Below are 22,047 nucleotides of genomic sequence, written 5' to 3' on the forward strand. Positions count from 1 at the left end.
TTTAGATTTCCACTGAGATTTCCGCCTGGCTGTCTATCCCCCGCCCCTCCCAGACGCACCGCCCCCCCCCCCGACCCCGCCCCCGCCCCCCGCCGCCCAGGTCGGGGCACGGTGCTCCCGGCCTTCAGCCGCGTGGCTGGCAGGGTCTAGGGGCTTCCGCCAGGTGTCACGCCTGTGCCTCTGAGGTGGGAGAGCCGAGTTCAGGACACTGGTCCACCAGAGACCTCCCGGCTCCACTCCACGTACTATCAGACGGCGAAAGCTCTCCCAGAGATCTCCATCTCAACGCTAAGACACAGCTCCACTCACCGACCAGCAAGCTACGGTGCTGGACACCCTAGGCCAAACAACTAGCAAGACAGGAACACAACCCCACCCATTAGCAGAGAGGCTGCCTAAAATCATAATAAGGTCACAGGCACCCCCAAAACACAACAGCAGATGCGGTCCTGCCCACCAGCAAGACAAGATTCAAGCCTCATCCAGCAGAACACAGGCACGACGAGTCCCCTCCACCAGGAAGCCTACACGACCCACTGAACCAACCTTAGCCACTGGGGGCAGACACCAAAAACAAAGGGAGCTCCGAACCTGCAGTCTGTGGAAAGCAGACCCGCAAACACAGTTAAGTTTAGCAAAATGAAAACACAGAGAAACACACAGCAGACGAAGGAGCAAGGTAAAAACCCACCACACCAAACAAACGAAGAGGAAATAGGCAGTCTCCCTGAAAAAGAATTCACAGTAATGAGAGTAAAGATGATCCAAAATCTTGGAGATAGGACGGAGAAAATACAAGAAACGTTTAACAAGGACCCAGAAGAACTAAAGAGCAAACAAACACTGAGGAACACCACAATAGACGAAATTAAAAATTCTCTAGAAGGAATCAACGGCAGAATACCTGAGGCAGAAGAACAGATAAGTGACCCGGAAGATGAAATAATGGAAATAACGACTGCAGAGCAGAATAAAGAACAAAGAATGAAAAGAATCGAGGACAGTCTCAGAGACCTCTGGGACAACATTAAACGCCCCAACATTCGAATTATAGGGGTCCCGGAAGAGGAAGAGCAAAAGAAAGGGACGGAGAAAATATCCGAAGAGATTATAGCTGGAAACTTCCCTAATATGGGAAAGGAAATAGTTAATCAAGGCCAGGAAGCGCAGACAGTCGCATACAGGATGAATCCAAGGAGAAACACGCCAAGACACATATTAATCAAACTATCAAAAATTAAATACACAGAAAATATATTAAAAGCAGCAAGGGAAAAACAATAAATAACACACAAGGGAATCCCCATAAGCTGAACAGCTCATCTTTCAGCAGAAATTCTGCAAGCCAGAAGGGAGTGGCAGGACATAGTTAAAGTGATTCAGGAGAAAAACCTACAACCAAGATTACTCTACCCAGCAAGCTACCACCTTTTAATTCATTGTTTGCAAGCCCCTCTCTAGAAGCAGACATCTCTAACAGGTGAATGACGCACACCAGTTTATGCGTCACGCCCTAGCTGGGTCAACTGCCTAGGCTTTTAAAAACTATTAAATAATAGAGAAAACAATTATAAGGGCATCATCACTCACTTATATATACTATTTCTATAAAACATCTCAGTATTTAATTTATACTACAGAAGAGTTACAGAAACTTTCTAAACTCTTTCCCTCCAGATAGTGGACTGGCTAAATAAGAACTGGTACATCCAGAAGATGCCGCCATTAAAAATAATCTTTGCCAGCTCTTTTCGGAGATGTAGCTGACTCTAGGATTGGAGCAGAAAATTACAATATGATTCTGGAACATCCTGTCATATCAGAAGTTAAATATCAAAGATGACTGGATCATGCTGAAAAGGACTCAGGAAGCAGAAAAGTTACCTGGGCTAGGCCGGGAGGCCAGGCGCGCCGCGGCGCGGGGAACGGGCTGCGGGGCGCGTCCTCTGCTCGCTGCGCGGAGGCTGGGGCGTGGAGTGGAAGCCGCAGACGCGGGCCGCTCGCCGAGCTCCCCGCTCCCTTTTGCAGGAGCCACGGGCACTCCTCAGAGAACACGCCCAGGGATGGCGCCCGGCCAGGCTCGGCCGCCTCGAGACTTCAGGACCGTTACTCGCCGCCAGGGAGGGAGCGCCGCGGGAATTCAGGACCGACCCGCCGCGGCTACCTTCTCTATCTATCCCGGCGCAGAGGCGCGCTAAGACTCCGGGCGCCCTGTGCTCGCTGCGCGGAGGCTCGGGCGTGGAGAGGAAGCCGCAGACGCGGGCCGCTCGCCGAGCTCCCCGCCCCCTTTGGCAGGAGCCAGGGGCGCTCCTCAGAGAACTCGCCCAGGAATGGCGCCCGCCCAGGCTCGGCCGCGGGACTTCAGGACCCTCGTGCCGCGGCTGCCTCCTCTACCCGGGCGCTGAGGCGCGCTCCGAGTCCACGCCCCCAGACCCTTGCCAATCTCGTGAGCCTTTAGATTTCCACTGAGATTTCCGCCTGGCTGTCTATCCCCCGCCCCTCCCAGACGCACCGCCCCCCCCCGACCCCGCCCCCGCCCCCCGCCGCCCAGGTCGGGGCACGGTGCTCCCGGCCTTCAGCCGCGTGGCTGGCAGGGTCTAGGGGCTTCCGCCAGGTGTCACGCCTGTGCCTCTGAGGTGGGAGAGCCGAGTTCAGGACACTGGTCCACCAGAGACCTCCCGGCTCCACTCCACGTACTATCAGACGGCGAAAGCTCTCCCAGAGATCTCCATCTCAACGCTAAGACACAGCTCCACTCACCGACCAGCAAGCTACGGTGCTGGACACCCTAGGCCAAACAACTAGCAAGACAGGAACACAACCCCACCCATTAGCAGAGAGGCTGCCTAAAATCATAACAAGGTCACAGGCACCCCCAAAACACAACAGCAGATGCGGTCCTGCCCACCAGCAAGACAAGATTCAAGCCTCATCCAGCAGAACACAGGCACGACGAGTCCCCTCCACCAGGAAGCCTACACGACCCACTGAACCAACCTTAGCCACTGGGGGCAGACACCAAAAACAAAGGGAGCTCCGAACCTGCAGTCTGTGGAAAGCAGACCCGCAAACACAGTTAAGTTTAGCAAAATGAAAACACAGAGAAACACACAGCAGACGAAGGAGCAAGGTAAAAACCCACCACACCAAACAAACGAAGAGGAAATAGGCAGTCTCCCTGAAAAAGAATTCACAGTAATGAGAGTAAAGATGATCCAAAATCTTGGAGATAGGACGGAGAAAATACAAGAAACGTTTAACAAGGACCCAGAAGAACTAAAGAGCAAACAAACACTGAGGAACACCACAATAGACGAAATTAAAAATTCTCTAGAAGGAATCAACGGCAGAATACCTGAGGCAGAAGAACAGGTAAGTGACCCGGAAGATGAAATAATGGAAATAACGACTGCAGAGCAGAATAAAGAACAAAGAATGAAAAGAATCGAGGACAGTCTCAGAGACCTCTGGGACAACATTAAACGCCCCAACATTCGAATTATAGGGGTCCCGGAAGAGGAAGAGCAAAAGAAAGGGACGGAGAAAATATCCGAAGAGATTATAGCTGGAAACTTCCCTAATATGGGAAAGGAAATAGTTAATCAAGGCCAGGAAGCGCAGACAGTCGCATACAGGATGAATCCAAGGAGAAACACGCCAAGACACATATTAATCAAACTATCAAAAATTAAATACACAGAAAATATATTAAAAGCAGCAAGGGAAAAACAATAAATAACACACAAGGGAATCCCCATAAGCTGAACAGCTCATCTTTCAGCAGAAATTCTGCAAGCCAGAAGGGAGTGGCAGGACATAGTTAAAGTGATTCAGGAGAAAAACCTACAACCAAGATTACTCTACCCAGCAAGCTACCACCTTTTAATTCATTGTTTGCAAGCCCCTCTCTAGAAGCAGACATCTCTAACAGGTGAATGACGCACACCAGTTTATGCGTCACGCCCTAGCTGGGTCAACTGCCTAGGCTTTTAAAAACTATTAAATAATAGAGAAAACAATTATAAGGGCATCATCACTCACTTATATATACTATTTCTATAAAACATCTCAGTATTTAATTTATACTACAGAAGAGTTACAGAAACTTTCTAAACTCTTTCCCTCCAGATAGTGGACTGGCTAAATAAGAACTGGTACATCCAGAAGATGCCGCCATTAAAAATAATCTTTGCCAGTTCTTTTCGGAGATGTAGCTGACTCTAGGATTGGAGCAGAAAATTACAATATGATTCTGGAACATCCTGTCATATCAGAAGTTAAATATCAAAGATGACTGGATCATGCTGAAAAGGACTCAGGAAGCAGAAAAGTTACCTGGGCTAGGCCGGGAGGCCAGGCGCGCCGCGGCGCGGGGAACGGGCTCCGGGGCGCGTCCTCTGCTCGCTGCGCGGAGGCTGGGGCGTGGAGTGGAAGCCGCAGACGCGGGCCGCTCGCCGAGCTCCCCGCTCCCTTTTGCAGGAGCCACGGGCACTCCTCAGAGAACACGCCCAGGGATGGCGCCCGGCCTGGCTCGGCCGCCTCGAGACTTCAGGACCGTTACTCGCCGCCAGGGAGGGAGCGCCGCGGGAATTCAGGACCGACCCGCCGCGGCTACCTTCTCTATCTATCCCGGCGCAGAGGCGCGCTAAGACTCCGGGCGCCCTGTGCTCGCTGCGCGGAGGCTCGGGCGTGGAGAGGAAGCCGCAGACGCGGGCCGCTCGCCGAGCTCCCCGCCCCCTTTGGCAGGAGCCAGGGGCGCTCCTCAGAGAACTCGCCCAGGAATGGCGCCCGCCCAGGCTCGGCCGCGGGACTTCAGGACCCTCGTGCCGCGGCTGCCTCCTCTACCCGGGCGCTGAGGCGCGCTCCGAGTCCACGCCCCCAGACCCTTGCCAATCTCGTGAGCCTTTAGATTTCCACTGAGATTTCCGCCTGGCTGTCTATCCCCCGCCCCTCCCAGACGCACCGCCCCCCCCCGACCCCGCCCCCGCCCCCCGCCGCCCAGGTCGGGGCACGGTGCTCCCGGCCTTCAGCCGCGTGGCTGGCAGGGTCTAGGGGCTTCCGCCAGGTGTCACGCCTGTGCCTCTGAGGTGGGAGAGCCGAGTTCAGGACACTGGTCCACCAGAGACCTCCCGGCTCCACTCCACGTACTATCAGACGGCGAAAGCTCTCCCAGAGATCTCCATCTCAACGCTAAGACACAGCTCCACTCACCGACCAGCAAGCTACGGTGCTGGACACCCTAGGCCAAACAACTAGCAAGACAGGAACACAACCCCACCCATTAGCAGAGAGGCTGCCTAAAATCATAACAAGGTCACAGGCACCCCCAAAACACAACAGCAGATGCGGTCCTGCCCACCAGCAAGACAAGATTCAAGCCTCATCCAGCAGAACACAGGCACGACGAGTCCCCTCCACCAGGAAGCCTACACGACCCACTGAACCAACCTTAGCCACTGGGGGCAGACACCAAAAACAAAGGGAGCTCCGAACCTGCAGTCTGTGGAAAGCAGACCCGCAAACACAGTTAAGTTTAGCAAAATGAAAACACAGAGAAACACACAGCAGACGAAGGAGCAAGGTAAAAACCCACCACACCAAACAAACGAAGAGGAAATAGGCAGTCTCCCTGAAAAAGAATTCACAGTAATGAGAGTAAAGATGATCCAAAATCTTGGAGATAGGACGGAGAAAATACAAGAAACGTTTAACAAGGACCCAGAAGAACTAAAGAGCAAACAAACACTGAGGAACACCACAATAGACGAAATTAAAAATTCTCTAGAAGGAATCAACGGCAGAATACCTGAGGCAGAAGAACAGGTAAGTGACCCGGAAGATGAAATAATGGAAATAACGACTGCAGAGCAGAATAAAGAACAAAGAATGAAAAGAATCGAGGACAGTCTCAGAGACCTCTGGGACAACATTAAACGCCCCAACATTCGAATTATAGGGGTCCCGGAAGAGGAAGAGCAAAAGAAAGGGACGGAGAAAATATCCGAAGAGATTATAGCTGGAAACTTCCCTAATATGGGAAAGGAAATAGTTAATCAAGGCCAGGAAGCGCAGACAGTCGCATACAGGATGAATCCAAGGAGAAACACGCCAAGACACATATTAATCAAACTATCAAAAATTAAATACACAGAAAATATATTAAAAGCAGCAAGGGAAAAACAATAAATAACACACAAGGGAATCCCCATAAGCTGAACAGCTCATCTTTCAGCAGAAATTCTGCAAGCCAGAAGGGAGTGGCAGGACATAGTTAAAGTGATTCAGGAGAAAAACCTACAACCAAGATTACTCTACCCAGCAAGCTACCACCTTTTAATTCATTGTTTGCAAGCCCCTCTCTAGAAGCAGACATCTCTAACAGGTGAATGACGCACACCAGTTTATGCGTCACGCCCTAGCTGGGTCAACTGCCTAGGCTTTTAAAAACTATTAAATAATAGAGAAAACAATTATAAGGGCATCATCACTCACTTATATATACTATTTCTATAAAACATCTCAGTATTTAATTTATACTACAGAAGAGTTACAGAAACTTTCTAAACTCTTTCCCTCCAGATAGTGGACTGGCTAAATAAGAACTGGTACATCCAGAAGATGCCGCCATTAAAAATAATCTTTGCCAGCTCTTTTCGGAGATGTAGCTGACTCTAGGATTGGAGCAGAAAATTACAATATGATTCTGGAACATCCTGTCATATCAGAAGTTAAATATCAAAGATGACTGGATCATGCTGAAAAGGACTCAGGAAGCAGAAAAGTTACCTGGGCTAGGCCGGGAGGCCAGGCGCGCCGCGGCGCGGGGAACGGGCTGCGGGGCGCGTCCTCTGCTCGCTGCGCGGAGGCTGGGGCGTGGAGTGGAAGCCGCAGACGCGGGCCGCTCGCCGAGCTCCCCGCTCCCTTTTGCAGGAGCCACGGGCACTCCTCAGAGAACACGCCCAGGGATGGCGCCCGGCCTGGCTCGGCCGCCTCGAGACTTCAGGACCGTTACTCGCCGCCAGGGAGGGAGCGCCGCGGGAATTCAGGACCGACCCGCCGCGGCTACCTTCTCTATCTATCCCGGCGCAGAGGCGCGCTAAGACTCCGGGCGCCCTGTGCTCGCTGCGCGGAGGCTCGGGCGTGGAGAGGAAGCCGCAGACGCGGGCCGCTCGCCGAGCTCCCCGCCCCCTTTGGCAGGAGCCAGGGGCGCTCCTCAGAGAACTCGCCCAGGAATGGCGCCCGCCCAGGCTCGGCCGCGGGACTTCAGGACCCTCGTGCCGCGGCTGCCTCCTCTACCCGGGCGCTGAGGCGCGCTCCGAGTCCACGCCCCCAGACCCTTGCCAATCTCGTGAGCCTTTAGATTTCCACTGAGATTTCCGCCTGGCTGTCTATCCCCCGCCCCTCCCAGACGCACCGCCCCCCCCCGACCCCGCCCCCGCCCCCCGCCGCCCAGGTCGGGGCACGGTGCTCCCGGCCTTCAGCCGCGTGGCTGGCAGGGTCTAGGGGCTTCCGCCAGGTGTCACGCCTGTGCCTCTGAGGTGGGAGAGCCGAGTTCAGGACACTGGTCCACCAGAGACCTCCCGGCTCCACTCCACGTACTATCAGACGGCGAAAGCTCTCCCAGAGATCTCCATCTCAACGCTAAGACACAGCTCCACTCACCGACCAGCAAGCTACGGTGCTGGACACCCTAGGCCAAACAACTAGCAAGACAGGAACACAACCCCACCCATTAGCAGAGAGGCTGCCTAAAATCATAACAAGGTCACAGGCACCCCCAAAACACAACAGCAGATGCGGTCCTGCCCACCAGCAAGACAAGATTCAAGCCTCATCCAGCAGAACACAGGCACGACGAGTCCCCTCCACCAGGAAGCCTACACGACCCACTGAACCAACCTTAGCCACTGGGGGCAGACACCAAAAACAAAGGGAGCTCCGAACCTGCAGTCTGTGGAAAGCAGACCCGCAAACACAGTTAAGTTTAGCAAAATGAAAACACAGAGAAACACACAGCAGACGAAGGAGCAAGGTAAAAACCCACCACACCAAACAAACGAAGAGGAAATAGGCAGTCTCCCTGAAAAAGAATTCACAGTAATGAGAGTAAAGATGATCCAAAATCTTGGAGATAGGACGGAGAAAATACAAGAAACGTTTAACAAGGACCCAGAAGAACTAAAGAGCAAACAAACACTGAGGAACACCACAATAGACGAAATTAAAAATTCTCTAGAAGGAATCAACGGCAGAATACCTGAGGCAGAAGAACAGGTAAGTGACCCGGAAGATGAAATAATGGAAATAACGACTGCAGAGCAGAATAAAGAACAAAGAATGAAAAGAATCGAGGACAGTCTCAGAGACCTCTGGGACAACATTAAACGCCCCAACATTCGAATTATAGGGGTCCCGGAAGAGGAAGAGCAAAAGAAAGGGACGGAGAAAATATCCGAAGAGATTATAGCTGGAAACTTCCCTAATATGGGAAAGGAAATAGTTAATCAAGGCCAGGAAGCGCAGACAGTCGCATACAGGATGAATCCAAGGAGAAACACGCCAAGACACATATTAATCAAACTATCAAAAATTAAATACACAGAAAATATATTAAAAGCAGCAAGGGAAAAACAATAAATAACACACAAGGGAATCCCCATAAGCTGAACAGCTCATCTTTCAGCAGAAATTCTGCAAGCCAGAAGGGAGTGGCAGGACATAGTTAAAGTGATTCAGGAGAAAAACCTACAACCAAGATTACTCTACCCAGCAAGCTACCACCTTTTAATTCATTGTTTGCAAGCCCCTCTCTAGAAGCAGACATCTCTAACAGGTGAATGACGCACACCAGTTTATGCGTCACGCCCTAGCTGGGTCAACTGCCTAGGCTTTTAAAAACTATTAAATAATAGAGAAAACAATTATAAGGGCATCATCACTCACTTATATATACTATTTCTATAAAACATCTCAGTATTTAATTTATACTACAGAAGAGTTACAGAAACTTTCTAAACTCTTTCCCTCCAGATAGTGGACTGGCTAAATAAGAACTGGTACATCCAGAAGATGCAGCCATTAAAAATAATCTTTGCCAGCTCTTTTCGGAGATGTAGCTGACTCTAGGATTGGAGCAGAAAATTACAATATGATTCTGGAACATCCTGTCATATCAGAAGTTAAATATCAAAGATGACTGGATCATGCTGAAAAGGACTCAGGAAGCAGAAAAGTTACCTGGGCTAGGCCGGGAGGCCAGGCGCGCCGCGGCGCGGGGAACGGGCTGCGGGGCGCGTCCTCTGCTCGCTGCGCGGAGGCTGGGGCGTGGAGTGGAAGCCGCAGACGCGGGCCGCTCGCCGAGCTCCCCGCTCCCTTTTGCAGGAGCCACGGGCACTCCTCAGAGAACACGCCCAGGGATGGCGCCCGGCCAGGCTCGGCCGCCTCGAGACTTCAGGACCGTTACTCGCCGCCAGGGAGGGAGCGCCGCGGGAATTCAGGACCGACCCGCCGCGGCTACCTTCTCTATCTATCCCGGCGCAGAGGCGCGCTAAGACTCCGGGCGCCCTGTGCTCGCTGCGCGGAGGCTCGGGCGTGGAGAGGAAGCCGCAGACGCGGGCCGCTCGCCGAGCTCCCCGCCTCCTTTGGCAGGAGCCAGGGGCGCTCCTCAGAGAACTCGCCCAGGAATGGCGCCCGCCCAGGCTCGGCCGCGGGACTTCAGGACCCTCGTGCCGCGGCTGCCTCCTCTACCCGGACGCTGAGGCGCGCTCCGAGTCCACGCCCCCAGACCCTTGCCAATCTCGTGAGCCTTTAGATTTCCACTGAGATTTCCGCCTGGCTGTCTATCCCCCGCCCCTCCCAGACGCACCGCCCCCCCCCGACCCCGACCCCGCCCCCCGCCGCCCAGGTCGGGGCACGGTGCTCCCGGCCTTCAGCCGCGTGGCTGGCAGGGTCTAGGGGCTTCCGCCAGGTGTCACGCCTGTGCCTCTGAGGTGGGAGAGCCGAGTTCAGGACACTGGTCCACCAGAGACCTCCCGGCTCCACTCCACGTACTATCAGACGGCGAAAGCTCTCCCAGAGATCTCCATCTCAACGCTAAGACACAGCTCCACTCACCGACCAGCAAGCTACGGTGCTGGACACCCTAGGCCAAACAACTAGCAAGACAGGAACACAACCCCACCCATTAGCAGAGAGGCTGCCTAAAATCATAATAAGGTCACAGGCACCCCCAAAACACAACAGCAGATGCGGTCCTGCCCACCAGCAAGACAAGATTCAAGCCTCATCCAGCAGAACACAGGCACGACGAGTCCCCTCCACCAGGAAGCCTACACGACCCACTGAACCAACCTTAGCCACTGGGGGCAGACACCAAAAACAAAGGGAGCTCCGAACCTGCAGTCTGTGGAAAGCAGACCCGCAAACACAGTTAAGTTTAGCAAAATGAAAACACAGAGAAACACACAGCAGACGAAGGAGCAAGGTAAAAACCCACCACACCAAACAAACGAAGAGGAAATAGGCAGTCTCCCTGAAAAAGAATTCACAGTAATGAGAGTAAAGATGATCCAAAATCTTGGAGATAGGACGGAGAAAATACAAGAAACGTTTAACAAGGACCCAGAAGAACTAAAGAGCAAACAAACACTGAGGAACACCACAATAGACGAAATTAAAAATTCTCTAGAAGGAATCAACGGCAGAATACCTGAGGCAGAAGAACAGATAAGTGACCCGGAAGATGAAATAATGGAAATAACGACTGCAGAGCAGAATAAAGAACAAAGAATGAAAAGAATCGAGGACAGTCTCAGAGACCTCTGGGACAACATTAAACGCCCCAACATTCGAATTATAGGGGTCCCGGAAGAGGAAGAGCAAAAGAAAGGGACGGAGAAAATATCCGAAGAGATTATAGCTGGAAACTTCCCTAATATGGGAAAGGAAATAGTTAATCAAGGCCAGGAAGCGCAGACAGTCGCATACAGGATGAATCCAAGGAGAAACACGCCAAGACACATATTAATCAAACTATCAAAAATTAAATACACAGAAAATATATTAAAAGCAGCAAGGGAAAAACAATAAATAACACACAAGGGAATCCCCATAAGCTGAACAGCTCATCTTTCAGCAGAAATTCTGCAAGCCAGAAGGGAGTGGCAGGACATAGTTAAAGTGATTCAGGAGAAAAACCTACAACCAAGATTACTCTACCCAGCAAGCTACCACCTTTTAATTCATTGTTTGCAAGCCCCTCTCTAGAAGCAGACATCTCTAACAGGTGAATGACGCACACCAGTTTATGCGTCACGCCCTAGCTGGGTCAACTGCCTAGGCTTTTAAAAACTATTAAATAATAGAGAAAACAATTATAAGGGCATCATCACTCACTTATATATACTATTTCTATAAAACATCTCAGTATTTAATTTATACTACAGAAGAGTTACAGAAACTTTCTAAACTCTTTCCCTCCAGATAGTGGACTGGCTAAATAAGAACTGGTACATCCAGAAGATGCCGCCATTAAAAATAATCTTTGCCAGCTCTTTTCGGAGATGTAGCTGACTCTAGGATTGGAGCAGAAAATTACAATATGATTCTGGAACATCCTGTCATATCAGAAGTTAAATATCAAAGATGACTGGATCATGCTGAAAAGGACTCAGGAAGCAGAAAAGTTACCTGGGCTAGGCCGGGAGGCCAGGCGCGCCGCGGCGCGGGGAACGGGCTGCGGGGCGCGTCCTCTGCTCGCTGCGCGGAGGCTGGGGCGTGGAGTGGAAGCCGCAGACGCGGGCCGCTCGCCGAGCTCCCCGCTCCCTTTTGCAGGAGCCACGGGCACTCCTCAGAGAACACGCCCAGGGATGGCGCCCGGCCTGGCTCGGCCGCCTCGAGACTTCAGGACCGTTACTCGCCGCCAGGGAGGGAGCGCCGCGGGAATTCAGGACCGACCCGCCGCGGCTACCTTCTCTATCTATCCCGGCGCAGAGGCGCGCTAAGACTCCGGGCGCCCTGTGCTCGCTGCGCGGAGGCTCGGGCGTGGAGAGGAAGCCGCAGACGCGGGCCGCTCGCCGAGCTCCCCGCCCCCTTTGGCAGGAGCCAGGGGCGCTCCTCAGAGAACTCGCCCAGGAATGGCGCCCGCCCAGGCTCGGCCGCGGGACTTCAGGACCCTCGTGCCGCGGCTGCCTCCTCTACCCGGGCGCTGAGGCGCGCTCCGAGTCCACGCCCCCAGACCTTTGCCAATCTCGTGAGCCTTTAGATTTCCACTGAGATTTCCGCCTGGCTGTCTATCCCCCGCCCCTCCCAGACGCACCGCCCCCCCCCGACCCCGACCCCGCCCCCCGCCGCCCAGGTCGGGGCACGGTGCTCCCCGCCTTCAGCCGCGTGGCTGGCAGGGTCTAGGGGCTTCCGCCAGGTGTCACGCCTGTGCCTCTGAGGTGGGAGAGCCGAGTTCAGGACACTGGTCCACCAGAGACCTCCCGGCTCCACTCCACGTACTATCAGACGGCGAAAGCTCTCCCAGAGATCTCCATCTCAACGCTAAGACACAGCTCCACTCACCGACCAGCAAGCTACGGTGCTGGACACCCTAGGCCAAACAACTAGCAAGACAGGAACACAACCCCACCCATTAGCAGAGAGGCTGCCTAAAATCATAATAAGGTCACAGGCACCCCCAAAACACAACAGCAGATGCGGTCCTGCCCACCAGCAAGACAAGATTCAAGCCTCATCCAGCAGAACACAGGCACGACGAGTCCCCTCCACCAGGAAGCCTACACGACCCACTGAACCAACCTTAGCCACTGGGGGCAGACACCAAAAACAAAGGGAGCTCCGAACCTGCAGTCTGTGGAAAGCAGACCCGCAAACACAGTTAAGTTTAGCAAAATGAAAACACAGAGAAACACACAGCAGACGAAGGAGCAAGGTAAAAACCCACCACACCAAACAAACGAAGAGGAAATAGGCAGTCTCCCTGAAAAAGAATTCACAGTAATGAGAGTAAAGATGATCCAAAATCTTGGAGATAGGACGGAGAAAATACAAGAAACGTTTAACAAGGACCCAGAAGAACTAAAGAGCAAACAAACACTGAGGAACACCACAATAGACGAAATTAAAAATTCTCTAGAAGGAATCAACGGCAGAATACCTGAGGCAGAAGAACAGGTAAGTGACCCGGAAGATGAAATAATGGAAATAACGACTGCAGAGCAGAATAAAGAACAAAGAATGAAAAGAATCGAGGACAGTCTCAGAGACCTCTGGGACAACATTAAACGCCCCAACATTCGAATTATAGGGGTCCCGGAAGAGGAAGAGCAAAAGAAAGGGACGGAGAAAATATCCGAAGAGATTATAGCTGGAAACTTCCCTAATATGGGAAAGGAAATAGTTAATCAAGGCCAGGAAGCGCAGACAGTCGCATACAGGATGAATCCAAGGAGAAACACGCCAAGACACATATTAATCAAACTATCAAAAATTAAATACACAGAAAATATATTAAAAGCAGCAAGGGAAAAACAATAAATAACACACAAGGGAATCCCCATAAGCTGAACAGCTCATCTTTCAGCAGAAATTCTGCAAGCCAGAAGGGAGTGGCAGGACATAGTTAAAGTGATTCAGGAGAAAAACCTACAACCAAGATTACTCTACCCAGCAAGCTACCACCTTTTAATTCATTGTTTGCAAGCCCCTCTCTAGAAGCAGACATCTCTAACAGGTGAATGACGCACACCAGTTTATGCGTCACGCCCTAGCTGGGTCAACTGCCTAGGCTTTTAAAAACTATTAAATAATAGAGAAAACAATTATAAGGGCATCATCACTCACTTATATATACTATTTCTATAAAACATCTCAGTATTTAATTTATACTACAGAAGAGTTACAGAAACTTTCTAAACTCTTTCCCTCCAGATAGTGGACTGGCTAAATAAGAACTGGTACATCCAGAAGATGCAGCCATTAAAAATAATCTTTGCCAGCTCTTTTCGGAGATGTAGCTGACTCTAGGATTGGAGCAGAAAATTACAATATGATTCTGGAACATCCTGTCATATCAGAAGTTAAATATCAAAGATGACTGGATCATGCTGAAAAGGACTCAGGAAGCAGAAAAGTTACCTGGGCTAGGCCGGGAGGCCAGGCGCGCCGCGGCGCGGGGAACGGGCTGCGGGGCGCGTCCTCTGCTCGCTGCGCGGAGGCTGGGGCGTGGAGTGGAAGCCGCAGACGCGGGCCGCTCGCCGAGCTCCCCGCTCCCTTTTGCAGGAGCCACGGGCACTCCTCAGAGAACACGCCCAGGGATGGCGCCCGGCCAGGCTCGGCCGCCTCGAGACTTCAGGACCGTTACTCGCCGCCAGGGAGGGAGCGCCGCGGGAATTCAGGACCGACCCGCCGCGGCTACCTTCTCTATCTATCCCGGCGCAGAGGCGCGCTAAGACTCCGGGCGCCCTGTGCTCGCTGCGCGGAGGCTCGGGCGTGGAGAGGAAGCCGCAGACGCGGGCCGCTCGCCGAGCTCCCCGCCTCCTTTGGCAGGAGCCAGGGGCGCTCCTCAGAGAACTCGCCCAGGAATGGCGCCCGCCCAGGCTCGGCCGCGGGACTTCAGGACCCTCGTGCCGCGGCTGCCTCCTCTACCCGGACGCTGAGGCGCGCTCCGAGTCCACGCCCCCAGACCCTTGCCAATCTCGTGAGCCTTTAGATTTCCACTGAGATTTCCGCCTGGCTGTCTATCCCCCGCCCCTCCCAGACGCACCGCCCCCCCCCGACCCCGCCCCCGCCCCCCGCCGCCCAGGTCGGGGCACGGTGCTCCCGGCCTTCAGCCGCGTGGCTGGCAGGGTCTAGGGGCTTCCGCCAGGTGTCACGCCTGTGCCTCTGAGGTGGGAGAGCCGAGTTCAGGACACTGGTCCACCAGAGACCTCCCGGCTCCACTCCACGTACTATCAGACGGCGAAAGCTCTCCCAGAGATCTCCATCTCAACGCTAAGACACAGCTCCACTCACCGACCAGCAAGCTACGGTGCTGGACACCCTAGGCCAAACAACTAGCAAGACAGGAACACAACCCCACCCATTAGCAGAGAGGCTGCCTAAAATCATAATAAGGTCACAGGCACCCCCAAAACACAACAGCAGATGCGGTCCTGCCCACCAGCAAGACAAGATTCAAGCCTCATCCAGCAGAACACAGGCACGACGAGTCCCCTCCACCAGGAAGCCTACACGACCCACTGAACCAACCTTAGCCACTGGGGGCAGACACCAAAAACAAAGGGAGCTCCGAACCTGCAGTCTGTGGAAAGCAGACCCGCAAACACAGTTAAGTTTAGCAAAATGAAAACACAGAGAAACACACAGCAGACGAAGGAGCAAGGTAAAAACCCACCACACCAAACAAACGAAGAGGAAATAGGCAGTCTCCCTGAAAAAGAATTCACAGTAATGAGAGTAAAGATGATCCAAAATCTTGGAGATAGGACGGAGAAAATACAAGAAACGTTTAACAAGGACCCAGAAGAACTAAAGAGCAAACAAACACTGAGGAACACCACAATAGACGAAATTAAAAATTCTCTAGAAGGAATCAACGGCAGAATACCTGAGGCAGAAGAACAGATAAGTGACCCGGAAGATGAAATAATGGAAATAACGACTGCAGAGCAGAATAAAGAACAAAGAATGAAAAGAATCGAGGACAGTCTCAGAGACCTCTGGGACAACATTAAACGCCCCAACATTCGAATTATAGGGGTCCCGGAAGAGGAAGAGCAAAAGAAAGGGACGGAGAAAATATCCGAAGAGATTATAGCTGGAAACTTCCCTAATATGGGAAAGGAAATAGTTAATCAAGGCCAGGAAGCGCAGACAGTCGCATACAGGATGAATCCAAGGAGAAACACGCCAAGACACATATTAATCAAACTATCAAAAATTAAATACACAGAAAATATATTAAAAGCAGCAAGGGAAAAACAATAAATAACACACAAGGGAATCCCCATAAGCTGAACAGCTCATCTTTCAGCAGAAATTCTGCAAGCCAGAAGGGAGTGGCAGGACATAGTTAAAGTGATTCAGGAGAAAAACCTACAACCAAGATTACTCTACCCAGCAAGCTACCACCTTTTAATTCATTGTTTGCAAGCCCCTCTCTAGAAGCAGACATCTCTAACAGGTGAATGACGCACACCAGTTTATGCGTCACGCCCTAGCTGGGTCAACTGCCTAGGCTTTTAAAAACTATTAAATAATAGAGAAAACAATTATAAGGGCATCATCACTCACTTATATATACTATTTCTATAAAACATCTCAGTATTTAATTTATACTACAGAAGAGTTACAGAAACTTTCTAAACTCTTTCCCTCCAGATAGTGGACTGGCTAAATAAGAACTGGTACATCCAGAAGATGCCGCCATTAAAAATAATCTTTGCCAGTTCTTTTCGGAGATGTAGCTGACTCTAGGATTGGAGCAGAAAATTACAATATGATTCTGGAACATCCTGTCATATCAGAAGTTAAATATCAAAGATGACTGGATCATGCTGAAAAGGACTCAGGAAGCAGAAAAGTTACCTGGGCTAGGCCGGGAGGCCAGGCGCGCCGCGGCGCGGGGAACGGGCTGCGGGGCGCGTCCTCTGCTCGCTGCGCGGAGGCTGGGGCGTGGAGTGGAAGCCGCAGACGCGGGCCGCTCGCCGAGCTCCCCGCTCCCTTTTGCAGGAGCCACGGGCACTCCTCAGAGAACACGCCCAGGGATGGCGCCCGGCCAGGCTCGGCCGCCTCGAGACTTCAGGACCGTTACTCGCCGCCAGGGAGGGAGCGCCGCGGGAATTCAGGACCGACCCGCCGCGGCTACCTTCTCTATCTATCCCGGCGCAGAGGCGCGCTAAGACTCCGGGCGCCCTGTGCTCGCTGCGCGGAGGCTCGGGCGTGGAGAGGAAGCCGCAGACGCGGGCCGCTCGCCGAGCTCCCCGCCTCCTTTGGCAGGAGCCAGGGGCGCTCCTCAGAGAACTCGCCCAGGAATGGCGCCCGCCCAGGCTCGGCCGCGGGACTTCAGGACCCTCGTGCCGCGGCTGCCTCCTCTACCCGGACGCTGAGGCGCGCTCCGAGTCCACGCCCCCAGACCCTTGCCAATCTCGTGAGCCTTTAGATTTCCACTGAGATTTCCGCCTGGCTGTCTATCCCCCGCCCCTCCCAGACGCACCGCCCCCCCCCGACCCCGCCCCCGCCCCCCGCCGCCCAGGTCGGGGCACGGTGCTCCCGGCCTTCAGCCGCGTGGCTGGCAGGGTCTAGGGGCTTCCGCCAGGTGTCACGCCTGTGCCTCTGAGGTGGGAGAGCCGAGTTCAGGACACTGGTCCACCAGAGACCTCCCGGCTCCACTCCACGTACTATCAGACGGCGAAAGCTCTCCCAGAGATCTCCATCTCAACGCTAAGACACAGCTCCACTCACCGACCAGCAAGCTACGGTGCTGGACACCCTAGGCCAAACAACTAGCAAGACAGGAACACAACCCCACCCATTAGCAGAGAGGCTGCCTAAAATCATAATAAGGTCACAGGCACCCCCAAAACACAACAGCAGATGCGGTCCTGCCCACCAGCAAGACAAGATTCAAGCCTCATCCAGCAGAACACAGGCACGACGAGTCCCCTCCACCAGGAAGCCTACACGACCCACTGAACCAACCTTAGCCACTGGGGGCAGACACCAAAAACAAAGGGAGCTCCGAACCTGCAGTCTGTGGAAAGCAGACCCGCAAACACAGTTAAGTTTAGCAAAATGAAAACACAGAGAAACACACAGCAGACGAAGGAGCAAGGTAAAAACCCACCACACCAAACAAACGAAGAGGAAATAGGCAGTCTCCCTGAAAAAGAATTCACAGTAATGAGAGTAAAGATGATCCAAAATCTTGGAGATAGGACGGAGAAAATACAAGAAACGTTTAACAAGGACCCAGAAGAACTAAAGAGCAAACAAACACTGAGGAACACCACAATAGACGAAATTAAAAATTCTCTAGAAGGAATCAACGGCAGAATACCTGAGGCAGAAGAACAGGTAAGTGACCCGGAAGATGAAATAATGGAAATAACGACTGCAGAGCAGAATAAAGAACAAAGAATGAAAAGAATCGAGGACAGTCTCAGAGACCTCTGGGACAACATTAAACGCCCCAACATTCGAATTATAGGGGTCCCGGAAGAGGAAGAGCAAAAGAAAGGGACGGAGAAAATATCCGAAGAGATTATAGCTGGAAACTTCCCTAATATGGGAAAGGAAATAGTTAATCAAGGCCAGGAAGCGCAGACAGTCGCATACAGGATGAATCCAAGGAGAAACACGCCAAGACACATATTAATCAAACTATCAAAAATTAAATACACAGAAAATATATTAAAAGCAGCAAGGGAAAAACAATAAATAACACACAAGGGAATCCCCATAAGCTGAACAGCTCATCTTTCAGCAGAAATTCTGCAAGCCAGAAGGGAGTGGCAGGACATAGTTAAAGTGATTCAGGAGAAAAACCTACAACCAAGATTACTCTACCCAGCAAGCTACCACCTTTTAATTCATTGTTTGCAAGCCCCTCTCTAGAAGCAGACATCTCTAACAGGTGAATGACGCACACCAGTTTATGCGTCACGCCCTAGCTGGGTCAACTGCCTAGGCTTTTAAAAACTATTAAATAATAGAGAAAACAATTATAAGGGCATCATCACTCACTTATATATACTATTTCTATAAAACATCTCAGTATTTAATTTATACTACAGAAGAGTTACAGAAACTTTCTAAACTCTTTCCCTCCAGATAGTGGACTGGCTAAATAAGAACTGGTACATCCAGAAGATGCCGCCATTAAAAATAATCTTTGCCAGCTCTTTTCGGAGATGTAGCTGACTCTAGGATTGGAGCAGAAAATTACAATATGATTCTGGAACATCCTGTCATATCAGAAGTTAAATATCAAAGATGACTGGATCATGCTGAAAAGGACTCAGGAAGCAGAAAAGTTACCTGGGCTAGGCCGGGAGGCCAGGCGCGCCGCGGCGCGGGGAACGGGCTGCGGGGCGCGTCCTCTGCTCGCTGCGCGGAGGCTGGGGCGTGGAGTGGAAGCCGCAGACGCGGGCCGCTCGCCGAGCTCCCCGCTCCCTTTTGCAGGAGCCACGGGCACTCCTCAGAGAACACGCCCAGGGATGGCGCCCGGCCTGGCTCGGCCGCCTCGAGACTTCAGGACCGTTACTCGCCGCCAGGGAGGGAGCGCCGCGGGAATTCAGGACCGACCCGCCGCGGCTACCTTCTCTATCTATCCCGGCGCAGAGGCGCGCTAAGACTCCGGGCGCCCTGTGCTCGCTGCGCGGAGGCTCGGGCGTGGAGAGGAAGCCGCAGACGCGGGCCGCTCGCCGAGCTCCCCGCCCCCTTTGGCAGGAGCCAGGGGCGCTCCTCAGAGAACTCGCCCAGGAATGGCGCCCGCCCAGGCTCGGCCGCGGGACTTCAGGACCCTCGTGCCGCGGCTGCCTCCTCTACCCGGGCGCTGAGGCGCGCTCCGAGTCCACGCCCCCAGACCCTTGCCAATCTCGTGAGCCTTTAGATTTCCACTGAGATTTCCGCCTGGCTGTCTATCCCCCGCCCCTCCCAGACGCACCGCCCCCCCCCGACCCCGACCCCGCCCCCCGCCGCCCAGGTCGGGGCACGGTGCTCCCCGCCTTCAGCCGCGTGGCTGGCAGGGTCTAGGGGCTTCCGCCAGGTGTCACGCCTGTGCCTCTGAGGTGGGAGAGCCGAGTTCAGGACACTGGTCCACCAGAGACCTCCCGGCTCCACTCCACGTACTATCAGACGGCGAAAGCTCTCCCAGAGATCTCCATCTCAACGCTAAGACACAGCTCCACTCACCGACCAGCAAGCTACGGTGCTGGACACCCTAGGCCAAACAACTAGCAAGACAGGAACACAACCCCACCCATTAGCAGAGAGGCTGCCTAAAATCATAATAAGGTCACAGGCACCCCCAAAACACAACAGCAGATGCGGTCCTGCCCACCAGCAAGACAAGATTCAAGCCTCATCCAGCAGAACACAGGCACGACGAGTCCCCTCCACCAGGAAGCCTACACGACCCACTGAACCAACCTTAGCCACTGGGGGCAGACACCAAAAACAAAGGGAGCTCCGAACCTGCAGTCTGTGGAAAGCAGACCCGCAAACACAGTTAAGTTTAGCAAAATGAAAACACAGAGAAACACACAGCAGACGAAGGAGCAAGGTAAAAACCCACCACACCAAACAAACGAAGAGGAAATAGGCAGTCTCCCTGAAAAAGAATTCACAGTAATGAGAGTAAAGATGATCCAAAATCTTGGAGATAGGACGGAGAAAATACAAGAAACGTTTAACAAGGACCCAGAAGAACTAAAGAGCAAACAAACACTGAGGAACACCACAATAGACGAAATTAAAAATTCTCTAGAAGGAATCAACGGCAGAATACCTGAGGCAGAAGAACAGATAAGTGACCCGGAAGATGAAATAATGGAAATAACGACTGCAGAGCAGAATAAAGAACAAAGAATGAAAAGAATCGAGGACAGTCTCAGAGACCTCTGGGACAACATTAAACGCCCCAACATTCGAATTATAGGGGTCCCGGAAGAGGAAGAGCAAAAGAAAGGGACGGAGAAAATATCCGAAGAGATTATAGCTGGAAACTTCCCTAATATGGGAAAGGAAATAGTTAATCAAGGCCAGGAAGCGCAGACAGTCGCATACAGGATGAATCCAAGGAGAAACACGCCAAGACACATATTAATCAAACTATCAAAAATTAAATACACAGAAAATATATTAAAAGCAGCAAGGGAAAAACAATAAATAACACACAAGGGAATCCCCATAAGCTGAACAGCTCATCTTTCAGCAGAAATTCTGCAAGCCAGAAGGGAGTGGCAGGACATAGTTAAAGTGATTCAGGAGAAAAACCTACAACCAAGATTACTCTACCCAGCAAGCTACCACCTTTTAATTCATTGTTTGCAAGCCCCTCTCTAGAAGCAGACATCTCTAACAGGTGAATGACGCACACCAGTTTATGCGTCACGCCCTAGCTGGGTCAACTGCCTAGGCTTTTAAAAACTATTAAATAATAGAGAAAACAATTATAAGGGCATCATCACTCACTTATATATACTATTTCTATAAAACATCTCAGTATTTAATTTATACTACAGAAGAGTTACAGAAACTTTCTAAACTCTTTCCCTCCAGATAGTGGACTGGCTAAATAAGAACTGGTACATCCAGAAGATGCAGCCATTAAAAATAATCTTTGCCAGCTCTTTTCGGAGATGTAGCTGACTCTAGGATTGGAGCAGAAAATTACAATATGATTCTGGAACATCCTGTCATATCAGAAGTTAAATATCAAAGATGACTGGATCATGCTGAAAAGGACTCAGGAAGCAGAAAAGTTACCTGGGCTAGGCCGGGAGGCCAGGCGCGCCGCGGCGCGGGCAACGGGCTCCGGGGCGCGTCCTCTGCTCGCTGCGCGGAGGCTGGGGCGTGGAGTGGAAGCCGCAGACGCGGGCCGCTCGCCGAGCTCCCCGCTCCCTTTTGCAGGAGCCACGGGCACTCCTCAGAGAACACGCCCAGGGATGGCGCCCGGCCAGGCTCGGCCGCCTCGAGACTTCAGGACCGTTACTCGCCGCCAGGGAGGGAGCGCCGCGGGAATTCAGGACCGACCCGCCGCGGCTACCTTCTCTATCTATCCCGGCGCAGAGGCGCGCTAAGACTCCGGGCGCCCTGTGCTCGCTGCGCGGAGGCTCGGGCGTGGAGAGGAAGCCGCAGACGCGGGCCGCTCGCCGAGCTCCCCGCCTCCTTTGGCAGGAGCCAGGGGCGCTCCTCAGAGAACTCGCCCAGGAATGGCGCCCGCCCAGGCTCGGCCGCGGGACTTCAGGACCCTCGTGCCGCGGCTGCCTCCTCTACCCGGACGCTGAGGCGCGCTCCGAGTCCACGCCCCCAGACCCTTGC

This window comes from Globicephala melas, chromosome X (genome assembly GCF_963455315.2).
Source record: "Globicephala melas chromosome X, mGloMel1.2, whole genome shotgun sequence".
NCBI lineage: Eukaryota > Metazoa > Chordata > Mammalia > Artiodactyla > Delphinidae > Globicephala > Globicephala melas.